This window comes from Falco rusticolus, chromosome 5 (genome assembly GCF_015220075.1).
Source record: "Falco rusticolus isolate bFalRus1 chromosome 5, bFalRus1.pri, whole genome shotgun sequence".
Classification (NCBI taxonomy): Eukaryota; Metazoa; Chordata; class Aves; order Falconiformes; family Falconidae; genus Falco; species Falco rusticolus.
Window position 1 is genome coordinate 24,521,073 of NC_051191.1, and position 24,284 is coordinate 24,545,356.

At 34.3% G+C, this 24,284-nt stretch overlaps 1 long non-coding RNA gene and 1 pseudogene across 1 annotated transcript in view; both read left to right on the plus strand.

The window, feature by feature from the left end:
* The first annotated feature begins 7,752 nt into the window (after positions 1 to 7,752).
* Positions 7,753 to 24,284, plus strand: part of LOC119148809 — a 121,126-nt gene continuing 104,594 nt past the window's right edge. Inside the window, exon 1 of the long non-coding RNA XR_005104491.1 lies at positions 7,753 to 7,810. This is a non-coding gene — a long non-coding RNA (uncharacterized LOC119148809). The remainder of the gene's footprint in view (positions 7,811 to 24,284) is intronic.
* LOC119149497 lies at positions 14,437 to 14,611 on the plus strand (annotated as a pseudogene).

The following is a 24,284-nucleotide window of genomic DNA, read 5'->3' on the forward strand; positions in this document are numbered from 1 at the left end:
AATCAAGTTGTTATGCCTACAACTCTCTGCAGCTTTCTAAAAGCTGCCAGCCCCAGGCAGTGGACACGAATTCCTGTCAGAGCAGGCATTAGCTGCCTCTACAAACCCAGGAGATACTACAGCTGCCAGTTAACTGCAGGCCTCTGTCTTGTCAGAAGCAGTCTCAACTAATATAATTATAATCAGAACTTAACCCTGTGAACAATAATCTAAATTTCTGATGACCACAAGCTGGGAGACTAAAAAGGGAAGGGTCATTCAATAGTTTCCATATTTTCTATGAACTTTCTGTGGTATTTTGATGGACATAGGATGACCCTTCAGTCACTGATCAGAACTCTTAACTGGTTTTAACTTTCTCAATGTTTTTAATTGATAGTAATATTTTTGGGGACTATCCTTCTACCCAGTATCTTTTTCAGTTTTTATTGGATCCCGAATGTCAGGTATGAATTCTTTGATTTTTAAAAGCATCCACATGGAATTTCTCAGTCTGCTTAGAAATTCTTATTGTACGCAAGTTCTTGCAAACTACTTAGACCCATTCAAGTTCTTAAGAGTGACTGTAAACACAAAGTTTATTAATAGATCCATAATAAAATTTGGAGCATAGGAAAAAATGTTTTTATATTAAGCCTGCATAAAATTTATTGCATGGAAAATATGTTTCTCCAAAATATATTCCTTTAGAATTTATTAAGAACTAGAAGAATCGAATTTGTATGTTGTGATTCCATGTTGTATGCAACTTCATTCTCTCATTCAATACTGTTCTGTATATTTGTTTTTAATTTTTGAAAATAGTTCCACAAATGTGGAGCAGTCCGATAGTTTAACTTTTGCATTAGTTGTTTGTGATGATATCACTTTTACAGTTGAAGCTATTAATCTTAAGACCCTGAAGATGTCTTTATATCAGCATATTAAATGTGAAAATATTCTCTGGTCCTGAGTCCAGACTGCATGGAATGACTTCCAGCCATACTACGAAAATATCTCATTATCTCAAGGTACTTGACTATAAATTGCCAATTAGAAGCAATGCATTATTTTTTTATCTTCTGAGCTATGCCCAGGAAATATTTGGGAAAGTGCTAGTTAGTCCATGACAGAGGCTGTGAAAATTTAACAGTATGAATGGTGAAGCTTCCTAGTGCCTGGAAAAGTTTCTTAGTACCATTTAATTGATCAATGTAATTTTAGCCTTAGAATAAGTGGACTGCATTTCAGGGTTCTGCAAAAGGAGATTAGGGAAAACAAATTCTTAAACATTGTACAGCAGTCTATGTACATGAAACTCCTAAAAGAAAGGCGCTTACACTTCTCTTTGAAAAACGTTCATGGGTCCACGTATCATAAAAGTTTGTAAACTTGTTATTTAGTTAATTCCCTGGAGGTTTTCCAAAGCTCAAGTTCCTTCATTTTTGATGAAATATATCTTAACTACATATAGTACTTTTGTTCTACTTATAATCAATGGCTTGGCTATAGATCTGTAAGACATCTCATGGTTCTTACAGGGTTTGAAATGGTTTTCTTTGCTTTTCCTCCAAATTTTTGAAATGCCATCTTAATTTTCCAGTTTTCATATTTGAATGTAAAATCTCAAAGTTAGGTTTAGTCAAATCTGAATGGTTTCTTCCGTGTTTGCCTCAGATCTAGAATTCCAAATTATTTTCTTGCAGATTATAAATCAGACCTGTTTTGTTTGATACTTTATCCTATCACGGAAGAAGAGGGTGTTTAGATTTCATACCAGTTTGCATATTTTCTGCTTTATGTAAAAAACAAGGACATGAATTTCACATGATATGCATTTATAGATCAAAATAATATTTTTTTAGGCACTCCTCCAGAGCTCAGATATGAACACTTCAAAGGAATTTAACCAACAACCTTTTGGTGTTTCTTTCACAAAATATGAATTTTTAATTAATATTTTATGCAGTGTTTTTATTCTCTCTTCTCATTATTTGTGACACCTATAGACATCTGTGAAAGATATGGTATTAAATTCTTCCCTGTCTGAAACCAAATACAAAAGTTCTCAGTAAGACTGGGCTTTACTCTATATCTCACCAGACTTCAAAAAGCTACCTTCTAACTTTAAAATAAGTTCTGATAATTGTTTGTCTTATTCTGCTTCTCTTCACTTTTGTTGCAAGGAAAGATTTAAGGGGTACCTTGCTTGCTTAAACACAACGTAATTTTACATAAGAGAACATCAACAGTGAAGTTACTGATGTTAAATTTTTTAAAAAAAAGTCAGACTTCACTGCAGCAGTAGGTCTCTACAAGATTTGATAGCTTAATAAATTAATACAAGTGTTATTCAGATGCAACAATCATCTGTATTACTTTCTAAAAAGGGAGCTTTTTATATACAAGCAATAAGGTTCACAGATTTTTCTCTTCAGTTCTGTGTTTCTTTCAGAGGATAATACTAAACTAATATACAAAAAAGGTTTGTAGAACTGGATGTAAGCTTGCTTTTTTATGAAAGGGCAAGGAAGAATAAATCTGGTGTGTCTTATGAGCTATTCTAAAACAATTAAAATTTAATTTCTAACTCCAAAGTCACATTTCTTCATCCTGACTTTACAAAGCTGAATTATTCATCATTTTATTGTCACTGCTTTTTTACATTTTGCAGTAAACTGGCATTGCCAATAACTTAAATTCAGAACAGATACAAATAAAGTCTCACGTCAACATATATTAAATCTAAACATATAGTAAATCAAAATAGTACTTCATAAGAAAATAAATTGTGTTTCAGTTTCACACTATATTCATGGGTGAAAAATACCTTGGTAATGGTAATGATAGAAGCGTTGCTGCACATATTCTTGCATTCCCCTTTAGCTCAATGACTTTGGATATCCTTGGAGAGGACCCTGAGGAACCAAGACTTCCATGAACTCTGAGAAACCTTTCCAAACAGAGTAGAGAGTAGACTAGTCTAACAGGGTCAGCAAGCACAACGTGGACACATTCAAAAGTATTAGTAACCTTCTAACTTCTTTTGGAACATTTAGTAGAGAGACATTCCAGAGTAAAGTTAAAAGATTAGTGTTCTTACCAAGTTCTTAATATCATAATTCATAGCAAAGTAAGTAATGATGTCAATGACCTCTGCATTCTCCCTGGGTTTTAATGGACTTCTTCCATAAAGATCTATTCTTCCAACATATCTGTGATGAAGTTTTATCACAATCATATGCACAGAATAATTATTCCTGTTTCTGGTATTCAGAATGCAGCGTGAAGATGGTGATATTTTTTTTTTAATTTAATGTTCTGTTACAATTGTAATTGTTGCCTTCAGTGTCCCAAAACTTACACATTTTTGCTGCTGATGTTTAATTTTTGCTGATCAGAATACTGACACTGGTGTGATTCAATAGCTTGATGAAGCTCAGTATCATTCGCCTCTGCTGTCTAGGTTATCAAGTCAATTGCTAGTACAATGACAGTGATGATATTTCCTTTCCTCTTATCCTTCATACCACGTAAATGTTGAATAGATTTTGTCTGGAAGTAACGCATTAAATTTGGCTTCTCGTGCTTGATGGACCTGGAAGAATACTAATCCAAAGGGAGCTGTTCTGCATTGTAAATCATAAAAATCTTGAGAAAGAGGAGAAATGTGTCAAATATGGAGCAGACATGAGTTAGAGGACAAGTGTCTTCATAAAATTCAAGTCCTATTGAGTATATTTTCTTCTATTATGTCAGTGTGAAAGCAACACTATCCACATCTAATTTGAAATGCATTTTCTTGTGTTTCAGTCATTGCTATTTTCACCCACCAATAGGGAAAAAGTTAAACTTAATTGGGGTCAAGAAATGAGAAAAGTATATTGAAATTCAAAGTAATAGCCTATATCCATCTTAAAATTTAGATAAAAGATTGAAACATTTATAGTTGTTTTCAGCATAACTATAATCTAGCTGTAACATGTCAGTAACTCCTGTACTACTGCTGTAAAAATGCAGTTTACCATATGGCCAGACCCAAATCATAAATCTACTGCATGAATTTACTTGTGTGCTGAACCCTATACTGCTGAATGAGATTTTTTACGTGGATTTGCTAGATTAAAGGTGTCTCAGATGTGTTAGATGCCCTGATTTTGTGCTTCTCAGTTACATTATTAGGATGCTCCTCCCCAGCTGGATTATGTACCAGGTAAGAAAATATAGAAGAAAAAGAATCAGATTCTGTTCCCACTCTCTTTCCACAAGAAAAAGGTCTTATTAATGCTTGTAAGATTTTATCACATTATTTAGGAGCAATGAAGATATTTGTCTTGTTTTAATTAAAATTTCCTTCGCTGTAGGTGGCATGGCATGGGGAAAGGATATGGAGGTATTACTGTCTGGGTAGACTCCATTACATTGTTGGGAAAAAGTTACAAAGTAGACCAACAAAGAATTTAGCTAAATATTTAGCATAACTTCCACTACCAAAGCATGCAATAGTCACCGGAAGATGCTGGATTCTCAGTATCCATGTAATCTTTGAAAGATATTATTCCCTTAACCATTATGGCAGGTTATGAACTCACATCTCATAATATCAGCACTTTTATTTATTTATATTAAGCCAGCCATTTCTTCATCCACCAGGCCCAGAAGGGGAAATAAAAGATACATAAAATGTAGTCAGGTGTAAAAACAGACTCTCAATCCCCTCCATGAAGCATGTCTTAAAGCACATATGTAAACAAACCAAAGTGAGTCATAATTAATAATTTTTACATAAAGTAAAGGTAATAATGACTGCTATTTCCATTTTGAATTAGGACTCACTAACCTTACAGAACAGAAAAGACCACTGTGACTATCCATTCTCTCCTCCTTTTCAGTATTCTGTGATCATTTCTGCTCTGATTTTTCTTTCTTTAAAAAATAAAAGCCTTTCAAAGATACCTTCTAAACTAATTCTTTCTTTTTCTTCAATGTATTTGCCCTGTTGCCAACATCATTCTGTTAATTAACCTTTATCAGCCTTTTTTAGATCACTTTTCTAAACTTAAGCACCAAGTAAGAGAACTGTTCATAGAAAACTTATGGGAGAGTTGACTGAAACAAAAGCTTGAAAATGTTTTCAGTAATGAATTTCAGATTGGAGTATTCAACTGAACTTGAGGAGATTTAAAGTACATTTTTATTATCCATTTTCTAAGTTGTGTTACTTAGATATAGTAAACGTCTCGCTTTAGCAGCTATTGTTTACACCTGAAGCTATTGTAAAAATCTAGGATCTCATCAGTTTGGGGTTTTTTTCCCATCATTTTCTTGGTTTTTGGTTTGGTTTTTTTTTTTTTTTTTTCTTTTTCTTTTTTGTGACAAACGAGGCTTTTATAAATTAACTCAGCTGGTGCACATTTGACCCCAATTTTTGAATGTATTCCCTGGGTCAAGTATTTTTGTGTGTGAGAATAGAGTCATTCTTCCCACCCCGAGGCAATCAGAGTACTCATGCATTTAACTTACCATCAACACATTTTTAATCACAAAAAGTTTTCTGAGTTTCATCTAAACAAACTAATCTAATGTGCTTAAAAAATTAAAGTCAATTACCATTTATTCTCCAGCCTCTGCTTACCCTTATTAAATTATTTTATGGAATAATAAATTAATAATAAATATCTGTTACTTTAGCTAATATTTTTCAACATATTTAAGTGAAAAGTTATTTTGCTCTGAAAAATCCAACAAATCTTACCTTCTGATTTTTATGTAAATGTAGGAATGATATTGTTATATATGTATGTGACTGTCTCTCTCCCACACTGTCTTATCAATTCCTTCCACTGCCGGGAATTTTGCTTCTACGACCTAAGTGCCAACATATGGTTGCATTCTGTAACATGAACTCATAGCTAAATCTATGAAGTTCATTCTTTAGTCTCCACCGTTGGGACATCAGTAGGTGGTAATCTTAGCAACCTGGATGTGATATCACCATTGTGGCATTTTCATTGACACAGCTCGCTACAGAGACCCATTGCCCCCAAGTATAATTCCTGAAAAATTAGCCTCTCATTACAAAGCATTAAATCTCTTGTCACTCAACCCTGTAGCCTGGTGGAAGCATTGGATATGCAGTGGGGGTAAAAAGCTCCCCATAGGATTAAACTTGGCACTTCCCTGCTTGGTGATATGGGTTCTGGATGGGTGGTCCCTCTGGATCTCCTTTCAATAACAGGTTCATGGGCAAGTAGACAGCAGCTCTAGAGAGGATTAAAAAGCTTTAATTCAGCAACCCTAAAAATTTATGAGTTTTTATGTGCCAACTATATTATGCTTATCCTTTATTACATCGGCAAGGGGAATGGATTGCCTTTGATGGGCGAGTAGTTTCTTATTTATTATCATAAAAGATCTTACAAAATCTTCCCTCCTGGGTGGTTTACCTTTTCTTAACTTAACTTTCTAGTGAATGCTCAAGTTGCCCCTTCTTCCCTCCTTGTGCTGGTTTAGGTTTGGTGAAATCTAAATAATGTGTTTCATATTTCTTATTTGCTGAGAGACTTTTAGGGAAAGGCTCAAAGAACGCAGTGCTTTTGGTTAACATCTCCCATGAAAGCAATATATCTAGAATAATTGTCCTGGGAAAAGCAAGCCAAAGAAATTTGCTGAGTGACTGACTGAAGAGCTCAACAATGTGATAAATAGCTTACTTTATCTGAGTGCCGAACAATGTCAACCTGTATATAACAGCTTTGATATACATGCAAATTGTTATCATATTTAGGTGAAAAGGAAAGTTCCTCTAGGAATGTAAATATTAAAAATGTTCCCACTCCCTACAAAACACTATTCATTAGGGTTGAATACTCAGAAAAAATCATATGTAGTAATCATGTTTATATAAAATCTTTCTGGAATTAAAAATGTATAAAATAATTTAAAAAATCTTAATAAATATTTTGTCTATGCTTAAAAACTAAACGACTGAATAATAATCATCATCATCAATCATTAACACAGAAGTTGGCAGAAAGAAGAGAAACATACAATGATTTGTTTATGGTATCATCAGGAAAGGACAGTTTAGGACAGTACTTTTAAACATTGCTCAAGAATTTTTCAGAAAACTTGGTCAAAGTCATTGTTATCTCGTAATTTGAAATAAACCACACTTTTTTTTAAGCAAATGAATGAATTAAAAATGAGACTCTAATTTCTCCTTTTGAAAGGTAAATTATAATGGCAGTTTAACAAATTTGCATTACCATTTTGAAATCTGCTTTTACAGACATATTTTATTTAAACTATATGTTAAGTGTGCAATACATCAGCACAGAAACTGGAGAGCAATAAGAACCCCAGTTCAAGTATCAGAGGATACAATAACTAAATGACCATGGCTTGGCTGGATTGACTTTGACTATAGTGTTAGTATTTATATGCATAAGTAATAAGAATTAAAAAAGAGGCATTTATTCACTTCAAAGAACATAAAATGACCTGCTGAGCTATGTTCACTATAGTTTATTTATACTGCTTTCTGGAGCTGAAGGGCACTCTTCATCTTATTTGTGGTTTAAATTAGAAGGTCATACAGCCCACGGTAAAAAAAAAAACAACCAAAAAACACAACAAAAAAACCACACCCCACCCCCCCCCACCCCCTATATTTCTGGCTTCTGTTGCCTATTGGCCAGCTTCGTTTGAAATAGCACTTGGAAGAGATTCATTCCCTTGAGGTCTCATGATCATTTTTCAAGTACAGCCCCTGCTCATTCTCTCTGGAGATGCTTTGATTCACTTTCAACCTATCAGCTACATATGTAAGGTACTTTTTCAAAGTATCTATCAGTGAAATTCTTCTCCTGGCTTTTCACCTACTAATTGCAAGCAGGGAGCTAGTTCTCCTTTTTCAAACAAAGCACAATTTTTAAATCTTCCCTCTGTTTAACTATGGTTGTAGAGCCATATACTTCATAAATTGTCATCATACTAATGTAAAGCTTTCTTTCATCTTAGCTTGAAATAGCATCTGTCTGTTACAACATCTTTGAAATCTTGATTGATAAAGGATTTAGACCTGGTTTTAATTATTGACTTATGTACTTGGCAAAGGTTAATATTTTGCATGGGGAAAAAGATCAGGCTATAATTCCTGAGTTTAAGGGAAGCACTCCAGAACTTTGCTTACCTATGCCTTCCAATGCTAGGGAAAACCTACATTTTTGAAATGAAAAATTTCACTGTTTGTTTAGAAAAATATGAATATTTTTTTTTCATGGGTGGTTTGGTTTATAAACAGAAAGCTTATTAGCTCTGTGTAACCGGGAACCAAAATAATTCCGTATTTATTTGTTTCGTAAATCAAGTTTTTAAAGTAAAAGGAAAGTCCTAGATTGGAAAACATTTTTTTTTTTTTTTCCTGTTCTGTCTTTCAAATTCATTAATGACTCATTAGTCCTAAAGTTAAGGGAATTACACTAGCTGTCATTTGGCCATATTTTTCTGATAAACTAAAGCTGATCAGACCCAACCATACACTAAATCAAAGAAGTTTGCAAACTCTTATTTCTTCAACTGCTGCCAATTATATGAAACATATAATTAAATCTTACTGTGTCATATTAATTCTTGTGATGTTATATTTTAGGACACGACCAGCATCAAAAAATAGATATATTTTCATTTCAGCTGTCAGCATTTTTTGAGGTTTTGGGTTTTTTTTATTATTATTATTTTTTCCTGCAAGTATTTCTTTGCCAGCTGGATCTATTATCAAATATCAATATAAAACCTGGATGAATATTGCATGACATTAGTATTTTAAGGAAATAAAAACCTCTGCATTTTCTAAAACAGAAATGGAGTTTTCATATCATTCTAAAGTCACACACTGAGTTTATTTTTCTATACAAAATGTACAATTGGGTTTTTTTAAGTTTATAAGAATCATGTCCTGTGGTTTTAAAATGGTTCCTAAATTCTTATGACTAAGAGGATTGATAAAGTCACTGACGTTGAACTCATAGGTTTCTGGTTTTATATTTTAATCAATAACTCTCAATACTCAAAGTTATCATCCAGACTATATGACTGTCATAATCCCAATTCCTAATCCTCAAAAGGAAGTAAATACAAGCTAAATTAAAATACAACCTCGTATCATCTCCCCAGTCTCAGCCAAGAGCAAGAAACAATTTGACATAAAAACTGGTTACATTTTCTTCTGTAAAGATTATGTGTTCTTATTTGAAAAGGGATTCTGAGAGTTCAGTGTGTTCAAATTGCAATCATCATGAAATTACTTTTATACAAAAAATTAATTACTGCAATGTGAAGTGGCTGGAAGAACAATTTCATACACTATTTAGTGTATAATATGTCTTTACCCCAAATCTTCAAACTGGCTAAACTGACTTGTGCAAGCTAGTGATATTATTCAGAGACTATAGGCTATTTGTAGATGATTACAGTAGGAAAGTTTGTGATCTACTAGTTAAAGAGCTGTGTTTATACTAATGTTAGTTTATTCTAAATATTGAAAAAGCTCTTTAATTCACCAAATATCCAGTTTTTTCAGAGGTTTTTCTGAATCTTCAGGACACAAGAAGCAGGAATTTATCCAGTCTCTGTGGTGTTGAATGTTGGGTTGATAAAGTCTTTGGTTTCCAGACTTAATTTACTTTTTTTTTTTTGTGCCTAAGACTTCCAGAGTGACAAGCTCACATAATTCAGTGATTTCACTTATTTAGCTTTTGATTTTCATTAAATCTGCTTGTGTGATATTATGCAGAACACACTCATAAAGTAATTTTTTGTTTACTTAAAATATGGTATACATTTTTTATATTTCACAGAAGTTGTCTTTGGCTGGCTGACAGTTTATTTGAAAACTGTTTTAACTACTTTATTAATAAACAGTGCTACTTAGAGATCATGGCAATATGTTTTGCATTTTCATTCCCCATTTTTGCATTATTCAGACATGTAATGAAAACAGTATAAGGGGCTAGCTTTTAAGCATTTATTTTTAACTACTGTTTATGCCTCCAAATTCATTCCTTGTGAAAGATGTCCCTAGAAAGTCAATGAATATGGATGAGATTGACCCATGTTCCTATATTTTCACATAATTTCTGCAAAAGACAGTTGTCTGTGCTAGCCTCTGTGGGAGAATTGTAAAATATGCTAACTTTGAAAGAGGATTGAAGAGATGATATAATAATTTTTCTAAGTCTAGTTTGATGATTCTTTATGATGTGATTATGAAGCGAGCAGCCAAAAGATAAATAAAAAAAGATGAGCTTTCAAACCCGAGGAATAGCAGTTATTCATATTTATCTTTCATAGAATAAAGAAGGAGGGATCAAATCACTTCATATATACATGTCAATTCAAGAGAAGACAACAACCTTCTCTGAAATGCCAAAGGAGCTTTTAGGATTCCATAAAACTTATTTGTTGTGGATGTGTCCTTTGCTGAAACACATTTTCCCAAACAGTATGACATGCCAGACTGCTATGGCAAGGAAAGTCTCTCTCATGCAGAAACGTCTGTTCTGCTGCATCTACATGAGTAATTTTCTACCCATGAGCTTTAGATCATGCTTTTTGGTTTTACTTTATAAAATATGCTTATAAACTATTGAAGACTGGGAGATAGGGGCCTAAATGGAAGAAAAACCCCCACCAACATCAAAACACAGGGAATTAGAAACCCAATTTGACTCGCTTTCACTGTGACTTCTGGATTTTGAAGATTCCCCTCAATGCTCCCTCTTAAATCTTGAAACATTTTCCATGAAGCATCATTCATTAGTCCAGGTTCCCCTAAGATTTGCTGCTGCCATTCAAAATGTATTCTGCTAATGCAAAGAGAAATGATCATTCCAATTGTGTGGTCTTCTGTAATCTCTGCTGTGAGGCCAATAAACCTGAACTAAGCATTTGTAAAAATGTACTGTAAAACACTCCCCAAGGCCACCAGTGCCAGTTAAAAGGACATTTTTTAGTTTTTCACAGATAAAGAAAAGCACTTAAGGAATGAAAGGTTTAGTTTGCTGGTTTTGTGCAAACTAAAGCTTGGCTGTAATGGCAAATATTTTAACATTGACCTGAGAAATAGAAAGACATTTGACACTTACACTTCCATAACAGAGCTATTTCAGGGATGAAGCAATTTTGTTTATTGCACAAAAGGAAAATCATATGGAAATAACTGCAGGAGAATACCAATAAACAAAATATACACATACTCTCAGTATTTCTTCAATATATTCTGGTAGAGTCACTCCAAAATTACCATGGGTTTGCAAAACTCCTAAAAAGTAATGTTTAGTTACAATACAGCCTGCTTGTGTGATGATGTCTTGTTATGTGGTCTAATTACAGCTAGCATAAACAAAGTGGTGGTTAATCACACACAAAATGTCTAACAGTTTATAGGCTTTGGCTTCAGTTGTACATTCTGAATGTGTAGGAGATTCTAGTAAAGTCCAATCCTGCTGCAGTTCCCCACAATTATCTTCTACCCCAATGTATACACAGTGACCTACATTCTGCAGGGAAACAGCTTCTGCTGGAGGAGCCCACATTTGGAGGAGCCCACATTTGGAGGATGTTCTGCCTTTTATGGGCACAAGCAAAAATTTTTATGTGGTTCATGAGCAGAAAGCAGAGCAGAGATCTCCTGCATTGTGTTTTGTTCTCTCTGGTTTCCCTGGGTTAAGTATGACAAATCAACAGTCCATCAAAGTTGCTAATGTCCATGGAGACACCATCTTTAGGAACAGGCATAGTAGTATTAATACAGGCAAACTCTCCCTTAACCGCATCTAGGGCTAAGCAAGGGTTCACAAGAAGAAAGCTACGTTTGAAATAGTTTGTTTTCCTTTTCTGACTTCTGTGATCTACTTTTTATTTTTGTGGTTTATCTTTTTTGTGGGTTTTTGGTGTTTTTTGTTTTGTTTTCATTTCGTTTTAAATATTCTTCTAACATCTCCTTCTGGTCAGGCATGCAATGGAAAAGCTGGTAAAAGACAAGAAATTAGCCTTTAGAATGCTATAACTCATCACAGAATTTCATTATGTAACAGATTTTAATGTGCAGTGTTTTATAGTGGTTTAAATTAGTAAAATTTAATGTTAATGTGTACTTTCACTCAGTAAATGACACTGAAAAAACAAATAAAGATTTACATCTGAAGACTTGCCATCTACTAGTATTTTTCATTATCTCAGTCACTAGTAGCTTACTTTTATTAATAGAAAGTATTTGGGGAAACCAAGCAGTAATAACTAACAAATGTAGAATTTTTTTCATTTCTACTTGCAGAGTAATTAGAGTTCATTCAAGCCATATATAGTTACAAGGATAGTATGTAGGATTATCTGCCCTATTGCTATGTTGGCACAAAAGAATACGCTCAGAAGATAATGAGTTTAGTAATTTTGATGATAGGCAGCTGGTAATATTTGCCACCAATACAAGAATGAATACCACAGGGAAAACAAATGGGAAAATAAGGAAAAACTGAAAGGGAAATCAAGATGAAGACAGCTGAATTAATTTTTTCATGTATGTCAGTTCATTCTGTCTTCGTATCACATATTTTAAGTGATTTATCTTCCAAGTGTGGAGAAAGCAGCATATTTAATTGATTCTATAATTTCTTTGAAATTAATTTGTAGTTATCACTAGGGGTCTATTCTTATTTATTATAACATCAGCAGGTACATGATTACATGTGAAAATATTTTAAAGCTATGTTCTTGTACTATTTTAAAGCTATGTTCTTGTACTATTTTAGTATTTCTTCATCCTTTCTCACCACAATATAATTTTCATATTTTTGAATATGGGTTTAGGTTAATGACTCCTTGTTTGACTAGTCTGAAAAAGACACTATGCTTACTGTCTGCAAAAGAATCTATAAATAACAAAGCAAAACAAAAAAGATTTTAAAAGGCCAAAAGTCAAGAAAACAAACAAACAAAAAAAACCCTCCTCACCAAAACAAAGTGATGTGAAAAAAGAAAAAGAAGATCATCTTACCTGGCAAATAATAACACAGATGGCTTTCAGGTGTTTGTAAAAGGAATTGTTATGTACAAAGAGGTTATGAAAACATTGATCCCAAAGAATGTGTTAAAAATTTCTTCTATAAATTACATAGTTTTAGGGACTGAGGTTGATAGGTGTAAAATATAAAATCCAAAAATTATGTAAATTGCAAACTGTGTAAAATAGCAGATTGGAACAGTTGAAATAGAATAATCACGGGCAGTTGCAAAAAAAGTGATGTTGCAAATGTCAAACAGGTAATAAAAATATAACAAAACAGATTGATGGAATTTTAGGATGTTTATATTTATTCAAGCACTGGCCATTGAAAGGATATTTTATGATGCAAACTGGATTACTTGAAAAGACAGTAAATAGTGGAATAGTAATAATTCCTGATTTTAATGCAATGCTTTTTTAAAAATATACTTATATAAAGAAATTATTTAGAATGAGAATAAGCCCTCTCAGGAACTGCATATAAGCTGAGGCTGCTTAGCAAACCTACAGATCAGATCTTGAGTAGGAAAATAGGTCGTAATCCTATAATTATATATGAACAGAGCTTCTTTTTGTGTGCAGTGGGAGTCTCAACTTATTTTAGCAATTTAAAATTTATCTTCTGATAGCACCTTGGGACCCTCTTATGGTCAGTAATGGAGCCAGAACACAAAGTTTCTTAGTCCGTACTTGGCCGTATTCTCATTAATGTTCATTATTTACACTGGTCATAGTTTATGGCAGAGAGGAGCTGAGATAGTGTGCCATGAAGTAAAATAGTGAACTTATTTTTTTGTTTTAGCTTGTCATGTATTTGCCTTTTAAATTCATGAACTGATTCTTTCCACCACAAGTAACATCTTCAGCTTTCATGACCTCTCTACTGCTTTGAACAGAAAACAGTTCTTAGTTGATTTAAAGGCTGTGAGGGGGAGATGGAAGAACAACTACTCTAAATATAACTCAAAAAATCATGACAAACTTAGTAGTTTAATGATTCTGTGGTTTCAGTAGAAGATATTCTGTCTGGTGAAAAGCTTTGTCAGGAGAAAGCTGTTACCACATAGCTTGTGGAAATGCTTTTTATTATACATATTTTTTGTTGGGTTTTTTCTGTTGTTTTTGTTTTGTTTTGTTTGTTGAGGGGAGTTGTTTTGTTTTAAAAGATTATGTGAATTATATTCATAGGCTGACCTGCCCAAAGGCAGATGTCACTCTACCAGAAAACAAAGCTGGCACAAGCAATGGGAATATTCTCCCTGAATCTTATGTTGGCTTCAACTGCAGGTTAGTTTAGCTCTCACGGAGTTCATAGAAGTTTGTAGACTAACGCTGATGGACACTGAAGTGCTTGGTTTAAGTGCAAGCTGGCCACAGCAGGAACACTGCTTTTACTCACCTGGCAAGGGAGGCACCGTAACCAAGAAGATGACTTCCCTGGGTTGGAACTTCCCTAACACTTTGGATGTGCTAACCCTTCTGGTTGCCCCAGCTGAAGGAAACCTGGCTGTATATTTCTGCTATGGGGAAAGTGTTGTGAAAACATTGAAAATAGTGTTTTTCTCAGATACTAGGCAGCTATGAAAGCACAGGAGTAATAGAATAAGTCACTTGACAAAGAACAAAACAGAACACCTGTATATAATGCTCAGTTTCTGAAGTAGGAAAAGGAGAAGCAGTGGTAGAGATGAGATTTACTCTTTGCAAATCTATCTTCACTATTAACAAAATTGGATTTATGATAAAATAAGAAAGTTTCTATCTCCACCTCACCATTGCCCAGTGTGTTGTTTACTCCCAGTCACTTCACAAGGAAATAGCAGCACTTCTATATGCTGACCTTATCACCATTGTAAGGCCAACCATGAACATTTTGAAGAATTATAGTGGCAGGTGACTAAATTCTGAGCATCTGAATCCTGGTTTCTGATGCTGTTATTTTCCGAGTTAATTTTGTTGTAGTAATTTATATGGGTGATTAATATAAGAAGATGTTTACTATAGATTATTTCCCAAATAGCCATAAATGTTGTTGTGTTCGCTCTGGTTTTGCAATCTTTTAGAAACTATAGCCTGTGTTGTACAGATTGAATTACATTTCGAACTCTCTCTGGCTTTGGAAATTAGTAAGAGTTTAGGGAAAAAAAGAAAAGTAAGATCGACCTTGTAACCAACTGAACATTCAGAACATTAAGGAGGGAAATGTAATTTACAGCTGCACAAAAATAATCTCCTTTCAAATTTGACTTCCAATGGCGTGACAAGCCAAGTTACTTAATATATCTCTTTTCATTTGGTTGTGTAAATGCTGTTTGGTGTGTGATCCTTTGAAAATCTTATTAGTAGAAAGTAGGAAGGACAGTTACCTTTGGTCTCAAGTGTTGCCCTCTGGGAGTGCCCTGGAAGGAGAAAAAAATTGTTTATTATCCTCAAACATCATCCAAGATCAGCATAGAAACCTTCCTGAGCCCTGCAAGAAAGTCCTGTACATACTGTCAAAGTCGGAGGGCACAAGGCAGGTGAAGGCATGAACCAGAAAATGAAGAGCTTGCAAGTGGAGGGCAGAGGAAAGAGGGTCTTGAGCAGAGTCATGCATGCAGAAGGGAAGAGCTGCATAGTCAAGCTTCAGTGGTGATGGAAAGGAGGAATTTCCTTGTGACCCTGCGGGAAGAATGGGATTTGATGGTTTGGCCAACCCACAAATCACTGAATGTGGCTGGACTGGAAGAAGCAAAGCAGAAATTGCATCCTGCCAGAAATGAATGAGTGTCTTTGTTTTGGCAAACTCCTCCTGCACAGTTTATTTTTCCCTAATTACCAAGCTACTTTGCTCCTATGCAATCATTGTAAACAAGTTAACTCTTAAGAGATTGGAGGGTATGCCTTTGTATTTGTTCTTCAGGGAAAGGGGGAGCAACTCTATCTCTCAGTTTGGAGTCCCATCACACAGCAATATATTTAATAATATTTTTGTCATTTCTATTTCTTTAGATTTGGTAATACTTATTAGCATTAATAAAAACCTGTGAAGCAGTTAGACCCATAAAAATATAGATTTTGTTTATTCGGTCTTCCCTCACCTGCAATGCAGCACCTCAGTGAGTAATTGTATTCAGATTAAATAGCAACTTTCATGTTATTTACAGAAAAAGTATGCCACAAATAATTTTTTTGAATTTTATATAAGACTACAGAAATATTTTATAGTTTATAAAACATTGATTTCACTCGATGTCTTGAATAGGATTCAGCTGAGGAAATCTGATTAATTGGATTGATTCATTTGGACTAATCACATGAAGTAAAATCCTGCAAATCTGGGACAATCTCCAGATTGTGAAAATTGTCAGACAGTCACTATGGATGCTGTTGTTTGCTACTGCAAATGGTGGAGCCATCTGAATTTTGCCCAGGATGTGGGCATAATGGTGACTGGTCCAGTGTATAGTCATTCCTGCAAAAAAGGCAAATAAACCCCTTCCTTGGTATATCTTATAATCAGAAGCATGGTCTGCTTTGTGCTGCAGACATTAGCGAGGATAATTATACAGTATTTTTTTTTCTAGCATCATTCCTCCTACAGAAATAAAATGAAAACTGGGTTCAGATGCAGCAGTGTTTGTCTCCTCATTATTACAAAAGAGTGTAGGCACAAAGCTGATCTATCTTTTAATAACACAAAAGGCCTGTTACTTACATGCATTATTTGACTGGTTTCATTGTGCTACTTGTACAGGAGGGGATATGCCTGATCAAAGTGAGGGACCATTAACTTGCTTCGAGTTATTTATGTTCTTTGAAACAAGATGCTGTACTTTGAACAGATTTTTGTGGCAACAAGAAAAAAACATCTTTAAAAGTGCATAGTACAGGGTAGAAAGAGACATTATCTTTCTCAATTTACCACTAAAATCCTTTTAATCTCTGCAAAACCAAGAAAGAACACAGTGAAGTCTTGGATGTTGATGGCTGGAACAGAAAATCTGTTAAATTTAAGTTACAGAAGATAAACTTAAGAATAAATCTATCTACAGATGACAGTTTAAAGGAATCCAAATTTTCTGAACTGCAGAGGGTGTCAGTAATATTTTAACAAACATAACAATGCATGGTGACATGTAGCATAACCATAGATTAACCCATCAGAGTTCTGGATTAAGAGATAGGTGATATTTTTTTTTTTTTATTGACCTGGACCAGGAAGAGAACACACTTTTCATGTATATTGAACTATTTATAATAATCCTGACCTAGAATGGATTGTATTCCCTATGTACTTTTATGGGTTTTTTTCCCCTAATTAAAAGTACATACCTGAATAATCTGAATTAACACAGTGATATTTTCTAAATACAGGCTGATGTCATTTTGTCACTGGAAGATGAACTAAATTCAGTCCAGAAACTAATATGTATAAGCACAGATGCAGCATGTAGCAAACAAATCTGTGTGCGCCCCTTGGTATGTAACTAGGTTTTCAGCAGTAAAGGTTGTATCACCAAGTCTTTCTCAGTTTGGAACTGGTATGACATTAACAGATTCAGCCTAGAGCAGAATCTGCTTTTTATTTTTTTAAATCAGTTGTAAATTTATTTCCACATGTTTCTTCAAAGCATCTGTAACTTTCAAGTATTTTTTCTTGGTGAATTTGACAACAAATGAGCTATGAAAAGGCTTTGTGTGAAAAGCACATCTCTGAATTAGTGTTTTAGCACCTTGTTTCCATTTTGCTGTAGTGTACTTTTCCTTCTGTTCCCATCCATACTGATAATTGCAGTTCTGGAAGGAAAACAAAATCACATATGCATATTTCACACTAAATGAAACTCTTCAATGGTAATGCAGAAAAATGCTAAATAAAAAATAAAAGTTCGCTACTGCATGCAATAGTTAATAATTCATAAAAGGACTAACGACAATTCAGCATATAGGAAAAGAGGAAAATCAAGTGTCCAGGCTTGAAGCATGGATCTTAAATTATTTCAGTTAAGCAGGAGGTGGTAAAGCATATGTTCATTTGCTCAGCAAATGTGACTTATTGAAAATACATTTTGCTGACTAGATCAAACCAATTCAAAGACAGCAACCAAAGGACCAAACAATTCTAAAACAAGGGGACCTTGACATCAATTTAATTTTCATCAGGGTAGGTAGATAGATTGTTCTCAAGGAAATATTCTGGGTTTGGAGAAATTAATTTGAAAAAAATGTATATCATTATGATTCATCATGGCAGAAGGCAGAGACTGAGCACTGGAGAGGATGAGGAAAGATTTTCTCTATTGCTTGTAATGGCCTTTAGCAATCTGCTGGGAACTATTTTGTTTTCTTAAATTAACTGCTCTAAACTGCCTGACTACAACCCTGACCTATCATCATAGTAACAGATAGTGTCATAACACGGATCCATCACAATTTATTATCTAAATTATTACATATCTTTTTTTTTTTTTTTTTTTTTCTTTTTCTTTTCTCTCGGTGTCCTCCAGCAGTCTGAAGCTGCTTTTGATGACAGCTCTGGAAAATGAAAAAGTAGAGGAATGTGTGGGAACCAAGAGCCTGGGATGCTACTAAACTGTCGTAACTTGAAAACTGTGTCATCCGTGAAATAACGCATGCCCTAGTTTATATTGTACTGTTTAGATTAGGACATAAACTGCAGCACATGGAAACTTTTCCATATGCACTGTATGCCTAGTGCCTAGAGGGTTGTCTCTAAGCTTGGGACCAGGAACATCAAAATCCCACTCAGATATCACCTATCTCTCCTCTACATTTTAGAGGAGAACTGGTTATTTTATGCTGAGGTTCTCATGTTGCCTAAAGCTTAATGTCTGAATAGCCCACAGTGTTTACATGTTAATTTCATTTTAATTATTTCTGGTTTATTTGACTAAATAAATTGCAAGTTGAAGACCAGAGTTCTGAATAGGAAGTCAGAGTCTGTAGATACTATAATGTGGATATAATGAAGTAACTGTTAATCAATATACATTATTAGCAGGGAAGTCTAATGGTAGCTTGAACACAAGTTAGAAGTCAAAAGATCTGTTTTGTATTCTAACTACTAACCACTGTTTTATTTGTGACTCTGGATAGACCACAAAGGCCCAATTTTTCTCGTGCTGAGTTATAAAATGAAGATTAAAGCACTCCTCCATTTTTGAGAAACTCTGTGAGGTCACGTGTATTAAAAGTACAGAAAGTTTGTAAGTAGTTTGGAAGGTGACACCTCAGGTCAGGATTGTGCATGAGGCATTCTTAGATGCTTAGAAGGCAGGCTGATTTTAACTACTCAAAATTTTCATTATCAGACCCCAGGATGAAGTTTTCAACAGATAATTACGGCATAAATTGCCCAGCTATTTCTTATTCTGAAACAGAATTAGAATCATATGGAGATCAGAAATTACCTTCAGGAAAGGATTTTGAGGAATTAAAATGGGTATCCATGGGAATCAGAATCATCCCACAGAAATGCTGGTAATGTTTGGGAAGAGTAATAACAAGGGATTATTGTCCTTATGTTTTCTGGTTGAGAAGTTCTCTGTTATTAGATTTCATCAGGAAAGAATGTTTAATCACTGATCATGTCATTTCTTAACCTTCAATTTTTCTTTTTCTTTTTCTTTTTTTTTTTCTTTCTTTTTTTCTTCTTTTTTTCCCCTGTAAGAGATGTTCTCCGGTCCCTTAATCATTTTCCTGGACTTTTCCAATCCTTTTATTATTTTCCATCCTCTTTCTTTGAACACATAATTAGATACAATGATCTAGCACTGATGGCTTCAGTGCCAGTACACATGTAATATAAACTTTTCACTCATACTTTGCATTTTCTTACTAAAACTTTCAAGGACTTTTGTATTCCGCAATTAAAACTCATGTTCAAGTAATTAGCCATGCTGACCTCTAAGTCACTCAATATTTCTCTCATTCCTTAGAATTCCCAGTCCTGAAGAATGACTTACATTCCTTGTTCATAATTATGTTCTTTCTACTTGGCAATGTTGAAACACACACAATTTTCCCACAGTATGTTTACCGAGAAACTGAGTTCATCCTGCATCTGTGACACAGTCTTTTTGCTACTACTGATTCTCTTGATCTTTATATCAATAGTAAGTTTTATAATAATATGTTTACATTGTCTTTCCTCAAGTGATTGATTAAAAAGGTTAAATAGCATCTATTCAAGAAATAAAATATATGGGCCAACATGAGAAGCACTACCTTATTACAGTAATTTTTAATTTTTTGAAAATATATTTAGCATGTTTTAAGCTTTCAAGTCTGTAATACTACTTATCAATTTTCAAGATGTGGAAGTCTAAGTTACCTACACTGAAAATATGAAGCTTATCATCCAACCACTTGATATACTCCAAATATGTATAATAGTTTGAAAAACATATTTTAAAAACTGTCAATCATGTAGATATACAGACTGTAGATTTCTCTTTGCTTCCCTTATAAATCTTTTCTATTTCCTATCTTTTTCTATATATTTACAACTATCAGCTCCTCCTCTTTTCTATCATAATTATAAGTTAATTAACTGATGCTTTCAGTTTCCTTCTATGTCTGCTCTAGCTAGCATAGCTTTCGTCCTCAGCAGAAATTTTGACATTTTTGGCAGTTAAGGAATTCCCAATTATCAGTCATATTTAATTACTTTCTCCCAGTAGAATTTTCTCATAATTGTTATCAACTTCATGAAGCTAGCCTATAAAATTTAAATGAACTGTAAATATGTTGGAGGCTGGGACTTTGCTCTGCACTCTCAGACGTAATTGACTCATTATTTCTTGTACTGTACCAGTTAATTTTTGCTCTGAGATCAATGGTTCGTTATACGCGGAGACAAAAGCCTGTAGTTCCTCTATATTAGACATTACATTTTTATTTCAGATTATGTTCTATAATCCTGTAAATCCTGAAAGTTTTGAAAGATGCATTCTCTGTATGTGACTTCTAACGCATGTCAGTAAGAACCAAAACCCCTGACAATAACGCATCTTTTTCCGCCTGTGCATGGTATATTGCTCTTTAAAAGGTTGATCATCCTGTTGTCTAGTGCGATTTGGTAATCTGCAGCTCCACATGTAGTGCTTTATTTATTACCACAGCAACTCCTAATTGCTAAAGTATATTTGATTCACAATGTCAGTAACTTAGAATCTGTTAAAGATATTTTTAACACATTATACCACCCCTCTCCTTTTTTCCCTGCTGACTTCTTCTAAATAGGTTATAATCACCAATTGAAAAGGCTCCAGTAATGTAAATCTTATAGCGTGATTTCATTTAGGAAGTACTGAATATCACAATGCAAATTCAGTAATTCCAAAGTAGGTCAAACTCATCCCAGACATGAGCAATTCCATTTTCATTTGTTTACTACCTAGACTTTTCACAGTAACATGTAGGAGATAAATAGTTTCTCCTTTGTGTTCATCTGTGACTTGGTTATAAGCGATCCTGACTTCATAGTTTAGTGATAAGTGTACATGTATATTTTTTCACCTTTTCACTTCCCTCTCATGTTCATCCCTCATGGCTACTTTAACCATACTTTTCACAGAAGATTGATTCCGGGAAGCTCTAAGAAGGGCACATCCTTCTTTTGGTGTACAAAAAGGTTATAACTTCTTTTGACCCCTGACTGCTTTTGCTTATGACATGGGATGAATTGCTGGGAAATGCTTTAATGTTCTCCTTCAATGCCTCTTAGAGATCTCCAGAGTCTTTTACAATTAGTCATATATAGTGCTAGCAGTTATAGCCATGATCATGCTCTTAGGATCACGTTGAACTACAAGATGTTTTCTTGATTACCTATGAAGCAAACTGTAGTAAACCCAGTCTTGTAATGGCATCTTCCGCCTTGGCTCCAAGGGGAAAGCACAGCATCCTTTTGTTGACTTGCTCATCACAGTGCGCGTATTTTGTTCTTTGCGGGACAAAATACTGATGTCGGGTGTTTTCTTTCCTTGGATCGCTGAAGACCTTCCTGTGTCCTTTAAAACCAGCTTCATTCCTGTTTGTAAACTCCACATTCCAACAGTAGTGACGGTCTACAAAGATGCGCCTTGAAGGGAAAATGTAGTGCGTTGTTTGAATGGTATGTTTTAATGAGGTCCAGGGACACAAGTTTAACTATGAAAAAGCAACTATTAATTGAGTGATGCCTGTTCTGAGCAATAAATGAGGTTTGTTTTGTGGTAAAAATACAAAGTGACAGGAAATTAACCCATAAGTGTATGTGAGTATACCTCGATATATATGGGTTATACTAAAGACTGACGTATAAATACAAGAATAAGCAGTAAATTGAAGGATCAAATTAAGATAATCTCATTTCTGCAATTTTAAATGTTTCTGTTCCCTAGTTTAACAATACTAGCGGTACTAAACTATAGGTTTTACATTGCTGTTAACTATTATATGTAATTATTAAAAATAACTTGCCGTTGTTAATATAGTTTTAATCATGATCAAACTAATTTTCCTTAGAATCATTCATCATTTATAGGGAGTAGGTCCAAACTACGAAAAGTACAAACCACCTTGAGATCATTAAACAAAAAAAGAGAAAGAACAACTCCCTGCAGACTTCAGAACTCCCTTTCACAATATATATTCTCTAAGGCCTAGCATTTCATATGCTTTTCTTTAATTTTATATGGCTAAAACAGTGCATTGCACTAGAGAATACTCTATGATTTATCATTGCTGGTTTAATCAGGGAACTATTCTTTCAGATAAGCTGTTTGCCTGAAATACTGTCCCTGCTGGACTATTTAGTTCGATTGGAAAAACAGTGGCAGATTCTGTGGCCTTTTTCTAGTTAAAAAACCCTGATAATTTAGTCTTTCTTTTTTCTTGAAAGTTCTTTATTAATAAATCTCTGTGTATGCTTCTCAGATTACTATCTTGCTTAGCATCTTGTCCGAGAAGGTTTAATTAGCTGATGAGCTAAGGAGCTGAATAGATGCCTAAGCATTCATGTATTACATGTTACTCTATCACATTTTACACATAATTCCAGAATGCTCTCTGAAAGTACGTTTGATATGTACAATCTTGTCTGAAGTAAGATGAAGGTATTGGGACTAAGGGTACAGGTTTTGAAACTTTAACTTTCTTCCGTAGGTAAAGAAACATTTTGTATTTTTGGCTCCCCAGATCTTGGGTAGAGAATGGAACTTGGAATGTGGCTATATACTTGAGGTGTTTTTATAAATGTCGTATTTTCTTGGTGTGACAACTGCACCGTAAACTCCATGGTGATGATACCAGCGGAAGATCAGTAGAAAGACATTTGTAAGATAGTTTCATCAGTCATGGATAACTACATACCTGTGTATCTTTGTGTATCAATGGTCATACTGCCGCTGTCTCCTTCGAAATTCTCAAGCCTCCTAAAATATTGGTGGGCCCATAATAATTTTCCATCTTGGTGTATACTCTGTCCAGTTCTCAGCCAACATCTGATTATGTAAAGACAACAGAATATAAACTTTGTTGGCTTATGTTTTTTTTCTTTATCTCCAAATTTGATCTGCTGATATCTACTCACTGAAGTCTTATGTTGAATGTAGTCTTGATTTTCTTTTTCCTCAGATCAATACAGAGTGGCTTAAACTGACCACGTAGTCTTATTTCTTTTGAATTTAAAAATCCCTTACAGATACAATTTCCTACTTTTACTGCTGTAAGTGCTTACAAAATTTCGGATAAATAGCTAAGCAAGTGCTGGCCCTAAAATGTTTCTTTAAGTGGACAAGACTAATGGCTGTTGAGTTAATAGGTGTAAGGGAGAGCTTTGAAAATTTCACTTACTGCTTGGGAGCTTCTTTTTGAATTCTTAAAGCTGGCTCAGTAACAAGAAAGTTTACGTGATCCTCCAGGTAACAAAGCTTTTAAGTCAGACTGTTAACTACTGAAGTCTGGGAAACAACTCGCAAAGCCAGATAAACACAGATGACTTCCACATGCACACTCACATTCTCACTTTGACTGGGACTGACTTTGGTGTTAGAATTTAAATGAGTCCTACTTTTCTAGCTCAGCTTTTAAGAGTTCTTTCAATTTGGTACAAGTCCCCTATGTAGATACTTTTCATAAGGTTTAAATCTTAATTAAATTGGTTTAGTTTGAAGCAGTAAATTAGGAAATTAAATTGCTTAAAGGAATGGCAAACTGTTTGAAATGTATTTTCATACTGAATTTTGCTATG